Source organism: Pleurodeles waltl, chromosome 4_2 (assembly GCF_031143425.1).
Source record: "Pleurodeles waltl isolate 20211129_DDA chromosome 4_2, aPleWal1.hap1.20221129, whole genome shotgun sequence".
In the NCBI taxonomy this organism is placed as follows: Eukaryota; Metazoa; Chordata; class Amphibia; order Caudata; family Salamandridae; genus Pleurodeles; species Pleurodeles waltl.
Genome location: NC_090443.1, coordinates 967,813,139 through 967,825,990, shown reverse-complemented (window position 1 = coordinate 967,825,990; position 12,852 = coordinate 967,813,139). Strand labels below are relative to the sequence as shown.

The 12,852-nt window shown below is 45.2% G+C and overlaps 1 non-coding gene across 1 annotated transcript; it reads right to left on the bottom strand.

The window, feature by feature from the left end:
- Positions 1–12,506: 12,506 nt before the first annotated feature.
- Positions 12,507–12,562, bottom strand: LOC138294325 (U7 small nuclear RNA). The gene has a single exon (XR_011203349.1). It is a non-coding gene; the product is annotated as a U7 small nuclear RNA (small nuclear RNA).
- Between the last annotated feature and the right edge of the window lie 290 nt (positions 12,563–12,852).

Genomic DNA, 12,852 nt, shown 5'->3' with positions numbered 1-12,852 from the left:
TTTACAATTTTCTGTCTAGCTATGGCGTCTACATATGTAGGTATGATGTTTCAACATCACTTTTTCACTGGCAATTATGACCTGTAGAGTTCAAATAGAGGCATTAACGTGTCGCTTGTCTGACACAAAGGCAACAACACATTACAAACAGCTACAGGCATCCGGTATTTGTTGAAAACATGAGCCATCTGACTGCTAGCATTGGTCTTCCTACACATTGTGCAACAAATACACATTAGGTTTCCCTAGCATTACACACAGTCAGCTACTTATCTAGCAGATTGGGTAACAATCATCACATGTCCCCACAGAGCTTTCAATTATTCACATGTAATTGATTTGTACTCACCAACATGGCCACCAATCCTGATTCCCAGGTGGTCCAGCAGATCCTGCTCCCTGGATATCAGATCAGCCCAGCGGTGCTTGAGTTGATGCTCATTCCTAATGCTACCATAGACCCGGCCCAGGTGATGCCGCACCTTCCCCCACCGAACTTTACGTGCCTCCGTGTGATACTCCTGTATCACACGGCCCCCAGCCTCCAGCATGAGTGGGAGGAAATGGCAAACAAGCCAAATGAATCCCCCCAATTCTTCCTCACCCATCCTGGCAAGCCGAGGCCTACCTGACATATTTACAAATTGAAAGGTGAAAAATTAGACAAAAAAGTAAAAGTGGGAAATGGGGAAAGGTAGAGTAGTGAAGGAAAAAGAAAACTTAAGAAAAATAGCCCAACTAACCCCAAATTTAAACTACCCAGAACAGACTCCCACAGACAAAACAAACAAACACAGGATTTGACAAAAGTATACAAAACAGACTAAGACAATATTAGACAACAAGACTATGATCACAAAAGCACAATATACAAGGTACACAGGACACAAAAGCAGTAAAACACAGGACAACACTTTTCACACAGCCACACAGTCTAGAAGAATCTGAGACTGCAAAGTGAAAGTGAAAGTGAAAGTAAACTCACAGTACAGATTATGTAAACAGGATATCCTATTACATCACTTCCTGCAGAAAATGGCTGCCTTTTTTAATTTTTCCGTTATGCGTCATATTTTCACGCATACAGATTGTGCGTCTTATTTTTTGACGCATAACATTGCACATAATGCAGAGTCAAAACTAATTTCTTCATTGTTCCCTTACATTTGTGTGAGGCTGAGTTTACAGTTCTACAGTAGAATTGTAATTTGCTGGCAAATATGAGGACCAAATATGAAAATTATATTTGACTCTGCATTCTGTGCACTCCTGTACGTCAAACAATTATGACGCCCATGCTGTATGCGTGGAAATATGACGCTTCATAGACAATATGGTGGACATGTCTGTACCTTATTATTTTATTATTTTTCATATAATATTTTTTGACTCTGCATTCTGTGCACTCCTGTACGTCAAAAAATTATGACGCCCATGCTGTATGCGTGGAAATATGACGCTTCATAGACAATATGGTGTACATGTCATGTACCTTATTATTTTATTATTTTTCATATAATATTTTTTGACTCTGCATTCTGTGCACTCCTGTACGTCAAAAAATGATGACGCCCATGCTGTATGCGTGGAAATATGACGCTTCATAGACAATATGGTGTACATGTCATGTACCTTATTATTTTATTATTTTTCATATCATATTTTTTTACTCTACATTCTGTGCACTCCTGTACGTCAAAAAATTATGACGCCCATGCTGTATGCGCGGAAATATGACGCTTCATAGACAATATGGTGTACATGTAATGTACCTTATTATTTTATTATTTTTCATATAATATTTTTTGACTCTGCATTCTGTGCACTCCTGTACGTCAAAAAATTATGACGCATTTTGACAAAAATTTCTACATTTTTTCAAGTTGTGAAAGGAACTTTGTCATGGCCAAACGGTGCTATGTGATACACATTTGTGGTTAGCTATGACACATGTCCCTTATTGGATGTATAGAAGGCATTCACATTGTAAGATTTATGATTGCTCAAAATGTTTATTAACCATATTTGTACACATATTTTGGGTAATTGCTGATGGCTATTCGGAAATGATGAATGGGATACCAGGATGTATTCCTTCTCAAAACTGTGTCCACATTTATCACGGTAATGCATTTATCTATAGTCCAAACAGGGAGTGCAATAGTCACTTATACTTTTTATGGGGCTAACCATGTCCTAATAATGATTTTGTGTATCTGATTTGTGTTTGACTTTTGACATGTAGGCCACACATGCGCCTTATGCATGTGTTTACTTCACATCTACCTAATTCTTGTATATTTGGGGGGCGGTAGAGGTGGACTTAGGCCCCAGCACCCTAGGTTTTGCCCTTCCAGATTTGCTAATTTATCCAGGTCTTTCATTTATGCTGTTATGCTAAACCTGCAGCAGCAGGCTAATGGAAGGCCATAGGGTATGAATCACTGTTAGCCATTCAATCATCCCATTAGCCCATTTGACGTTTGCCCTATTGATTATTTGGAGCAATCTGACATACCATTTTGCACTGACTATGTTTGCTAAATCTCGGCGTTCCTCATGTGCTGATGACAAATAGGTTGTTGATGTATGTGGCCCTTTATGCATTACCTGGTTTAGTGGCATGTTACATTCTTCCTGCTAGGTTCGAACTGGGACACTACTGTGATCGGCTGCTTGCAAATATTTGGTTGATTGGATGACATATGTTTATATGTGTGGGCGAATGTGGATCCATTATCAACTGTCTGGGTGTATGTTGTTACTGTAACTTCAAGGTCTCCTCATGAGTTAGTGGCAGCTAATCTTGTTGCAATTGGGAATTGTTTATATCAAAAATTTATACATGCCATTGAGGACATGGTCACGTACACATGGATGGTCCCACCCTGCCACTGAACACGTGTAATGAGACTTTCAAATGAGCTACATTTTTGTGCTGAGTGAGAGACTGTCTCAGGTGTCTGGATCCGGCATGTGTCATTGCCACATTTGTACTCCTGTTGGCCTCTGTGGATGGTAATGTATCATGAAACATCATAGCCTCTGTGCAGACATTTGTGGTGTATATTTTTTGTGTGATGAGTGTTATGTCATTATTGCACAATGAGACGACATTCTTCTTCAGCAAATTCAAATTAAAGGTGGGCAGAAATGAATAGGCCAAAGCATGATGTGGTGTTTGTTATCTGTGTTTATTTACAATTGTGCAATAAGTGTTGATATAAGAAATTATGAAAAGAAATTATTTACAAGCTGTTGGCGCCTATGCACACCAGCAGCCGTGTTTGGTTGTTCCCCCTCCTGTTGCAGGCCAGCATCCTCCTCTTCGTCGTCTTCCGGCATGTCTGGGTCTGGTTCAAGGAGGGGAATGTTCCTTTTTACACAAATATTGTGCAATATGGCACAAGTGAGTATGATCCTACAGACCATCTCTGGGGAATATAGTAGGCTACCACCAGTGATGTCAAGGCAGCGGAACCTTGACTTTAGGATCCCAAAGGTCCGCTCAACAATGCTGCGTGTCCTCTTATGGGTGTCATTGTATGCCCGCTCTGCAGCAGTAGTCGGGTTCCCAAATGGTGTCATTAGCCAAGGCTGGATGCCATACCCCTGATCAGCTGAAAGAGAAACACAGAATGGGATCAATTAGATGTAGGAGGCACTCTTGTACAGACCTTTGATGGCAGTAGTTGTGTTGTGTTGTCTGTGACTCTTTTGTGTACTAATGTGACAACCTATACTTGTAGGAGAAAAGTTTTGCATTGTGTTTTTTCCTTGGCTGAGCAAGTGTTTGTTAGCTAACCGTTTGTCAGCAGTATGTATTTGGATTTTCAGAACAGTGTGTCCTCCCTTGCATTGTGACTTGTGATACACGTGTCCGTGTGTCTTCACTGGGGGTGAGATGATAGTTCCATGCAGAGTTAAAACATGAAAGTGTAGTTAACACGTTCATATGAAAGTACCCTGGACATCCCATACCTTAAGACTTATGCAATGTGTTAATGTACAGGTTATTGTGACACTTCCAATTTGCAAGGTGACATTTAGGCAACCACACTCATTAATGTCTTCACATTAAACTGTGGAGTAAATTTCAATGTGTGACAGGTTCAATGGTGACTTCAGAAACATGGCTAGTGATGTGAGGACCTCAGTGTGTTCCTGGCTAGGTGTTGCTATTGTGGTGTAGGTGTTGTTTGTCCTAGAGGGTTGCTGTGCAGTGTGTATATAAGTTTGATTTTTGTACTTACCAACAAGTAGTCCATTGCCATACCGTCCATCCTGGAAGTGTTGCTGAACAATCCTTGGTGATCGACTATGGCCTGCACGTTGATTGAATGTGTGTGCTTCCTGTTGCGGTAGAGGTGTTCTGTTGCAGCAGGTGGCACAAGGCGTACGTGTGTGCAGTCGATTGCACCAAGGACGTGTGGGAAGCCACTGATGGCGTAGAACCCCTGTTTAGTTTCCTGCTGCTTCTGCAGTGTGTTATGGAAGCAGATGTGGCGGGGTGTCAGGCGAATGATGGCATCCAGGACTTTTGGCTGGAATGCGGAGAATGATGGTTGTGATATTCCACCAACCAGGGCACCAGTTGTCTGAAACAAGCCACTTGCCAGCAGGTGAAGTATGGCAAGCAGCTTTGTTTCTGTTGGTATGGTGTGGGGTGTCACCAAAGTGGGGGCCAACTGCTGTTCAATATTTTTCAGCAGCTGCTGAATGGCCTGCCAGTTCAACCGGTAGCTCTGTATGATGTCGTGTTCCCTGAGGCCATGCAGGGTTGTTCTTGGGCGGAATATCCTCTCCTGCCTTCTGCGCTGCCTTTGGGGTCCCTGCTGTTGTTGTTGTAGCTGCTGTTGTTGCTGCAGGGCGCTGTGTCTACGTGCACGCTGAATAACAATCACCTCCATGTCTCCCTGTTGCTGCTCTGCTGCTCTGTTGTTTGTTCTGTGTGTTCTGATTAAATACAGGTGTGTTTGCCCCATTTTAACGGCTGCCCTGACCCAGGCGTTAAATTTTGGCGCACATCGGGCTTTGCGTCATTTTTTTGCTCCACCTACCGGCCGAGAGTCCTTTTTGCCCAGAAGCATAAATACGGCGCACGGGTGTGTGCGTCGTTTTTTGGACGGGAACGCCTACCCTGCATGTCATTAACGCAGGGCGGGTTGCCGCTTTCAGAAAATGGTGCACACTGCGGTTTTTTCTCGTGCGCGGCCTCGGGCGTCAGGGTTTAAATATGGGGCAACGTTTGCGCTGATTGTGCGTCAAAATTTTTGCCGCACATTCGGCGCAAACGGAGTATAAATATGCCCCCGTCTGTTTTTTAGGTCTAGCTCTGTCCAAGACGTTGCAATGGAATTAAAACTCTATGTGTAATATACTTTACTTGTAGGGGCTGGGCCAGCCCTCTTCGTTCATTGGTCTCTTGCATGGAACAGAGGTTCAACCCACTTCAGCCATTAGCTAAATTCCCTGTGAGTTATGGCTTTCCACTTTCTCATTCCGCTTTCTCACAAGGAGTGCATTTGCATAAAAAAACCATGTCTCAGGCCTGACATTGCAGCCTGTCGTGCAGATTTAAACGGCCCTTTCAACCAGGCAGAAATAAATCTTTGCCGTGCCTCAACCTTCCCTTTTTAAAACTTATAAGTTACCCCTAAGGTACGCCCTGGAGGCTCCTGGGGCAGGTACATAGTAGTTAAAAAATGGGACATGTATATTGAGGCCCATATTTATACTTTTTGACGCACAACTGCGCCAACGCAGTTGTGCGTCAAAAATTTTAACGCCGGCTAACGCCATTCCAAAGCGCCATGCGGGCGCCTTATTTATTAAATGACGTTAGCCGGCGCATCTGACTGGTGTGCGTCAAAAAAAATTACTCACACCAGGCAGCGCCGACGTAGGGGAAAATGGAGCTTGGGCATCAAAAAATGGGGCAAGTCAGGTCTGAAGCAAAATATTGGCCTCAACCCGATTTGCGCCATTTTTTTTTACTCCCACCCCCATTGAAATGACTCCTGTCTTAGCACAGACAGGAGTCATGCCCCCTTGCCCAATGGCCATGCCCAGGGGACTTTTGTCCCCTGGGCATGGTCATTGGGCATAGTGGCATGTAGGGGGGCACAAATCAGGCTCCCTATGCCACAAAAAAAAAAAAAATAAATACGTACCTGAACTTACCTTAAGTTCCCTGGGATGGGTCCCTCCATCCTTGGGCGTCCTCCTGGGGTGGGCAAGGGTGGCAGGTGGTGTCCCTGGGGGCATGGGAGGGCACCTCTGGGATCCTTCCGAGCCCACAGGTCCCTTAACGCCTGCCCTGACCAGGCGTTAAAAAATGACGCAAAAGCGGCTGGACGTCATTTTTTAAGGCCCGCCCACTCCTGTGCGTCATTTTTGCATGGGAGTTTAAATAAGGCGCACATGCCTTAGAGTCATTTTTTAGAAGGGAACGCCTATCTTGCATATCATTAATGCAAGGTAGGTGTCCACGCTAAAAAATGACGCAAACTCCAAGATCTTTGGCGCTAGACGGGTCTAACGCCAAAGTATAAATATGGAGTTAGCTTTGCGTCGGATTTGCGTAAAAAAAAACGACGCAAATCCGGCTCAAACAGAGTATAAACATGCCCCTGAATATTTTACATTTCTTGGCAGGGAAAACTTCCCATAGTAGTTTGTCACTGTCACTAGGTTAGACTCCCATAGACTAACACTGTTTACCTTATTACAGTTAATAGGTTCTAAATTCAGTTAGGAAACAGCTACAAAATACGTATTTCTCTCATTTTAATTGTAATTTAAAATCCTCTTTCATGGTAACGTCAGATTTTAAATTATTATTTTAGGAATGCCACTTTCAGAAAGTTGTCATTTTCCTACGTAGGCCAAATGTGCCTGTGTCCAGGGTCACCAGACTGTATTCCCCAGATGGCATTTCCCTGCCTAACGTTTCCAGGGGCTTTCTATGAGTGGCTATTCCTCTTGGGCTGGTGCTTGCTCTTCCACTGGGAAATGTGTACTGGGGCCCGATAGTTGGCAAAAAGGCTTGGGTGTGGAGGGCAATAGGTCTTCCTGTCAGAACAGCTGGGGAGTAGTGGCGTGCTACCCTGACTACACTTAAAAGTGACCTGCCCCAGCACAGAAAAGGAACCTGACACTTACTGATACTGTTTTTTCTTCATTTGTTTCAGTAATGCCGAAGTATGGATCTTTCATTTTTTTAAATGTTATTCTGCACCTCTCTCTGGCTACAATGCATGGCCAAGATTTTCCCAATCTCAAAGCAGGCTCATTTATGCAGGGCTTCCTATGTAGCTTCTGTATCAAAGTTTATTATTTTAACCCATCTCTCTCTCTCTCGTTTCAGCCCCATCAGAAGGATATGGCTTGAGTCTTCATGGTTACTTAATAGGTGCTTTTGTAACAGTTTGTTCTCTTTGTGGGTGTCTTCTTGTTTTATTTCCTTTTCAGTCCCCAGATGTGACTTGTTCTCTTCCACCACAGTACTGTGTTCATTGTGCCCACACATTTAATACAATTGTTGGACACTGTTTTTGATTCAGATAACAATTGTATATGTCGATGGAAGAAGAAAGTGTAATCACATGGTGTTGGGTGTTGCATTTTCCAAATACATCTTAGGATGAGATCGTTCTAAAATATGGCTATGTCAGCCATGTTTTTGTCTATAGTGCCTTCCAGAGTTTTTCTCTCCAGTATGGGTTAATGTCATTTTAAAGACCCTCTAGTTATAAATATGTGGCAATGTAGGAAGCTGGTCTGGTGTGTGGTGGGTACCCAAGGTACTTATACCTTATACCAGATCCAGGTATCCCCTCTTAGTGAAGTGTAGGCAGTGTCTAGAAGCCAGGCTCTATAGAGGTAGCTCTGGATGAGAAGCCAAGGCTTATCTAGGAGACATGGAAACTTCATGCAAAACCACTTTAGTCACACAGGACTTAAGCACATGAAAGAAAACACTCAGGCCCGTATTTATACTTTTTGACGCTAAACTGCGCTAACGCAGTTTAGCGTCAAAATATTTTGCGCCGGCTAACGCCATTCTGAAGCGCCATGCGGCCGCCGTATTTATTGAATGGCGTTAGCCGGCGCAAGCAGACCGGCGCTGCCTGGTGTGCGTGGAAAAAAAACACGTACACCAGGCAGCGCCGGCGTTGGGAAAAATGGCGCTAGGGCGCCTTAAAAATGGTGCAAGTCAGGTTGACGCAAAAAATCGCCTCCACCCGATTTGCGCCATTTTTAACGACGCCCAGATGCCATTTACATGACTCCTGTCTTAGTAAAGACAGGAGTCATGCCCCCTTGCCCAATGGCCATGCCCAGGGGACTTATGTCCCCTGGGCATGGTCATTGGGCATTGTGGCATGTAGGGGGGCACAAATCAGGCCCCCCTATGCCAAAAAAAATATATAAAAAAAAAGAAATTTATACTTACCTGAACTTACCTGAATGTCCCTGGGGTGGGTCCCTCCATCCTTGGGTGTCCTCCTGGGGTGGGCAAGGGGGGTCCCTGGGGGCATGGGAGGGCAGCTGTGGGCTCATTTGGAGCCCACAGGTCCCTTAACGCCTGCCCTGACCCAGGCGTTAAAAAGAGGCGCAAATGCGGGGTTTTTTGACCCGACCACTCCCGGGCGTGATTTTTGCCCGGGAGTATAAATACGACGCATTTGCGTCGCAGACATTTTTTGGGACGGGAACGCCTACCTTGCATCTCATTAACGCAAGGAAGGCGTTCACGCAAAAAAATGACGCTCTTTACTCCTACTTTGGCGCTAGACGCGTCTAACGCCAAAGTATAAATATGGCGTTAGTTTTGCGCCGAATTTGCGTCGAAAAAAAAGACGCAAATTTGGCGCAAACGGAGTATAAATATGCCCCTCAGTTGTACAAAAATAAAGGTACTTTATTTTTGGTTACAGAATACCACAAAATAATACAAGGGCAACACTCCAGTAGGAGGTAAGTAATAAACTAATTATATACACTAGTAAACAGTAATAGGGATAGAAAAGGTAAGAAAGCGGTGCAAATGTAGATAACCAGTAGTGACCCTAAAGGGAGCCCAAACCATGTACCAAATAAAATGGAATGTGAACACAGGACGCCCACCTAGGTATGTGGAATGTGTAGAGGGGAGCTGGGAGTACTAGAAAACCACAGAGGTAAGTAACACAGGACCCCCAAGAGAAAGGAAGGAAAATAAGACACCCAGACAAGACTGGAGAGTCCCCTCTCTCCACAGGTCTTCTTCTCCTGCAAACCACCGCTGGCAAGAGAAGAAGACCTGTGGAGAGAGGGGACTAAGTCCAAAAGTCACAGTGGAGTCCAGGAGGAGAAGCTACTACCCACCCAGCTGCTCTTGCTGGAGTTGGTCAACTGTGAGGAAGGACAGGCCAGACTGATGGATGTAGGAGATGCCCCACACTGTAGTGTAGATTGCAGACAGATGTCGGTGGAGGAATTCCATCAACAAGCCTTGGCGAAGGCAAATTTGCAGTTAGTGGTAAAGTGGTGCTGCCCTCGGAACAGCAAAGGCCAGGAGGACTCAACCCAGAAGGGGAAGTCAGAGGGGGCCCTCAGTGACAGAGAGAGCCCACAGGAGCAGAGGCAGCACCCACAGGAGTCCCACAGGAAGGGGACACAGAAGTCGCAGAAGGAGCCCACGCAAAACTACAGAAAGGAATGCCACGCCACAGGAGAACCACTCAGAGGGCTGTGAGTCGCAGGAAGGAGTGCTGGGGACTAGAGCTACACATCACCTGAAGATCCCTTGGAGGAGATGCAAAGAAGCAGTGGCAGCTGTAAGAGACTCAGTGAATGGGAGTACTGTCCTGCGTGGGAAGGCAAGAACTTACCTCCACCAAAGTTGGATAGCTAGTAGAGAGGACCAAGAGGACTACTCCGGACCACCACCTGTGATGTAGGATCCACGTAGCTCAGGAGGAAAGGAGATCCACGCAGCCGGTTGTCATTGCAACAGGTGCCTGCGGATGCAGGGGAGTGACTCCTTCACTCCAAGGGAGATTCCTTTTTTGTCCTAGTGCAGACTGAAAACACGCTGCCCTCAGTGGATGCATAGCCTGTGGAAATGTTGCAGTTGCTGGCAGGAGCCCTGGAAACAATGTTGTAGAAGAGGTCTTCTTCTTGGAGGCAGGTTGTCGGGTCCTGGAGGTTGCAGTTGTAGTTCCAAAGACCAGAAGCCAAAGTGGAGGTTGCAGAGGAGTCCTACTGGAATCTTGCAAGCTGAAGCTGAGGACTCACGCGAGAGAGACCCTACATAGCCCTGAAAGGGGGATTGGTCACCTACCCAGGTAAGCACCTATCAGGAGGGGGCTCTGACGTCAGCTGCCTGACCTGGCCACTCAGATACTCCCGAGTTCCCTGACAACCTTGGAAACAAGGTGGCAGAACCCAGGGACCCTCTGGAGCAGAACTGAGCATGGACAGGGGATTGATCACTCATCTTTCCATTGTCCAGTTTCGTGCCAGACCAGGGACTGGGGGTCTCTGAACTGGTGGGCACGTGTTTATGCACGGACGGCACCAAATGTGCCCTTCAAAGCATACAAGTGGCTTTGGGAGTCTACCCCTCCCAAGCCAGTAAAACCTATTTCCAAAGGAAGAGGGTGTTACCTTCCTCTCCGAAAGGAAATCCTTTGTTCTGCCTTCTTGGGTTTGATCAAATCAAGCAGCAGAAGAGCAGAAACCAGTCTGAGCGGTAGCAGCAGCTTAAACTGCCCGGAAAACCATGTAAGACTAGTGATAGCAATTCGGGGGGGTCCTCTTAGGAGCCTCCACAGTGCATGGAATCATACTTCCAATACTTGCAACAGTATTGGTGTATGATTTTGACATGTTTGATAACAAACATGCCCAGGTTCGGAGTTACTATTATGTAGCTGGACATAGGTAGTGACCTATGTCCAGTACATGCGTAAAATGGCGTCCCCGCACTCCCAAAGTCCAGGAAAATGGGCCTGGAGGTTGAGGGGGCATCTCTACTAATGCAGGGGTGCCATCACACACAGGTACCGCCATTCTACCCTCTGGGGTGAGAGGGCCTACCATAGGGGTGACTTATAGCGAACTGGTGCAGTGACCTGTAGCGAAAATGGGCGCATACAGCCGTTTCACGCAGACTGAAATGGCAGGCCTGCAGAACCCTATGAATGGGTTCCCTGTGAGTGGCAGAATAACTGCTGTAGCCCATAGTGATCCCCTGCTACCCCAATGCCCTATACCATATACTAGAGACTTACATGGGGGGACCAGTATGCCAACTTTGGGAGGACAAATGTACAGTTACCAAGTTAGAAGGGAGAGAGCATAATCACTGGGGTCCTGGTTAGCAGCATCCCAATGAACACAGTCACACACACTAATAACAGGCAGAATAATGGGGGTTACCATGATAGAAAGAGGCTACCTTCCTACAGGTACTTTCACTGTCACTGGGAGGAGGCTGATAAAAAGAGATGCACAAATCAGCGTGAGCCTTTGTGGCCAGCTCGTCTCGATCTTCCTCTGCAGATCTCAACCTTGCATTTTTTATTAGCAGATTGCCCTGTTGCCTTGGTGGAAGATTTAGGCTAATGATATCATCAACTCCCACAACCAACATGGATTTGTTGGCTATTCCTTCCATTCCAACTTACCATTCTGCATACTTGACCAGATCAATCCACTTAATGAGACGGAGAAGCTGCCTTGAGCTTTGTATAATAATTTAACAACTTGGGCTCATCTTTATGAAGAAAGTGTTGTAGAAAGCACCATGTATGCCATTTTTCCAAGTTTTCTTAGGGAGGGTCCTCCCTAGTCTCCCCTTGTATTGGTGAGGTTCGCTCACATTCAGCATATGGGGACTGGTGTGATAAAATCTGCCAGGACTACTTTGGGTTTCCAGTCGGGCCCAACCTACTGGACTCGTCATGTAGCAGCCCCTTCCTAGGGGCATTGACCACACCCACTCAACAAACATCCAACCCAGATGTCACCAGCCAGGTGACCCTGTCAATAAAAGGCCCTGGGTGTACGGGTTCATGGTCACTTAAGTGCCCATACTGCTTGCGTATGTGTGGACTGTTTCATTAGCATGTGGGTCTCGGGCCCACTACCTTACTTTATGCATGTCTGTTTTGCTGAACATGTTAAGCACATTGTAATCATGCATTTATCCCTGGAAAGCCAACTTCTCATAAAGAATACTGGTTGCCAGCAAATCTAGAATAGAAGTAACCTAGACTAAAACCTCTCGGCTTTCAAACCAAGCCAAAATTGTATAGTCTTCAGCAAACAATGTGCTTCACTGTACCCCATTGTGTTTTACTATACCATCTGCTGGCATAATACCAATAGATAACAATACCCACAAAACATATTTATAGCTCACTTTCTACTATAAAATTGTTATGATCAGCAGTAACAAAACGTAAAATATAGATCTTTAAAAATGCTTTAATACTATTGTTCATAGATAAATAGATGGCTTTTTTATCAGAAAAACCTTCTAGACAAATAGTAAAGAACTGTGATGTTAAATATAAGTGCTCAAATTCATAAGGGTAGAGTTAAGTAACACCCACTTCTATTAGGACTTTTTCTTTTTTTCTTTTTACCATATTCACTTCTAGTAGAATGGCAAGAAGTCAGAGATCTGAGGGTACTAACGAAAGTCAGTATTGACAATTTAACACATAGAAACAAAGGAAAAAGGTTGTTGGCCCTGCGAGAAAATATGCAAATATTTGTTCTGTGGCCACGCCCCACCTAAGATCTGCCGCCAGCAAACCAAACGCTTCACTGGCGCAGAATGCCTCGCCATTTCTT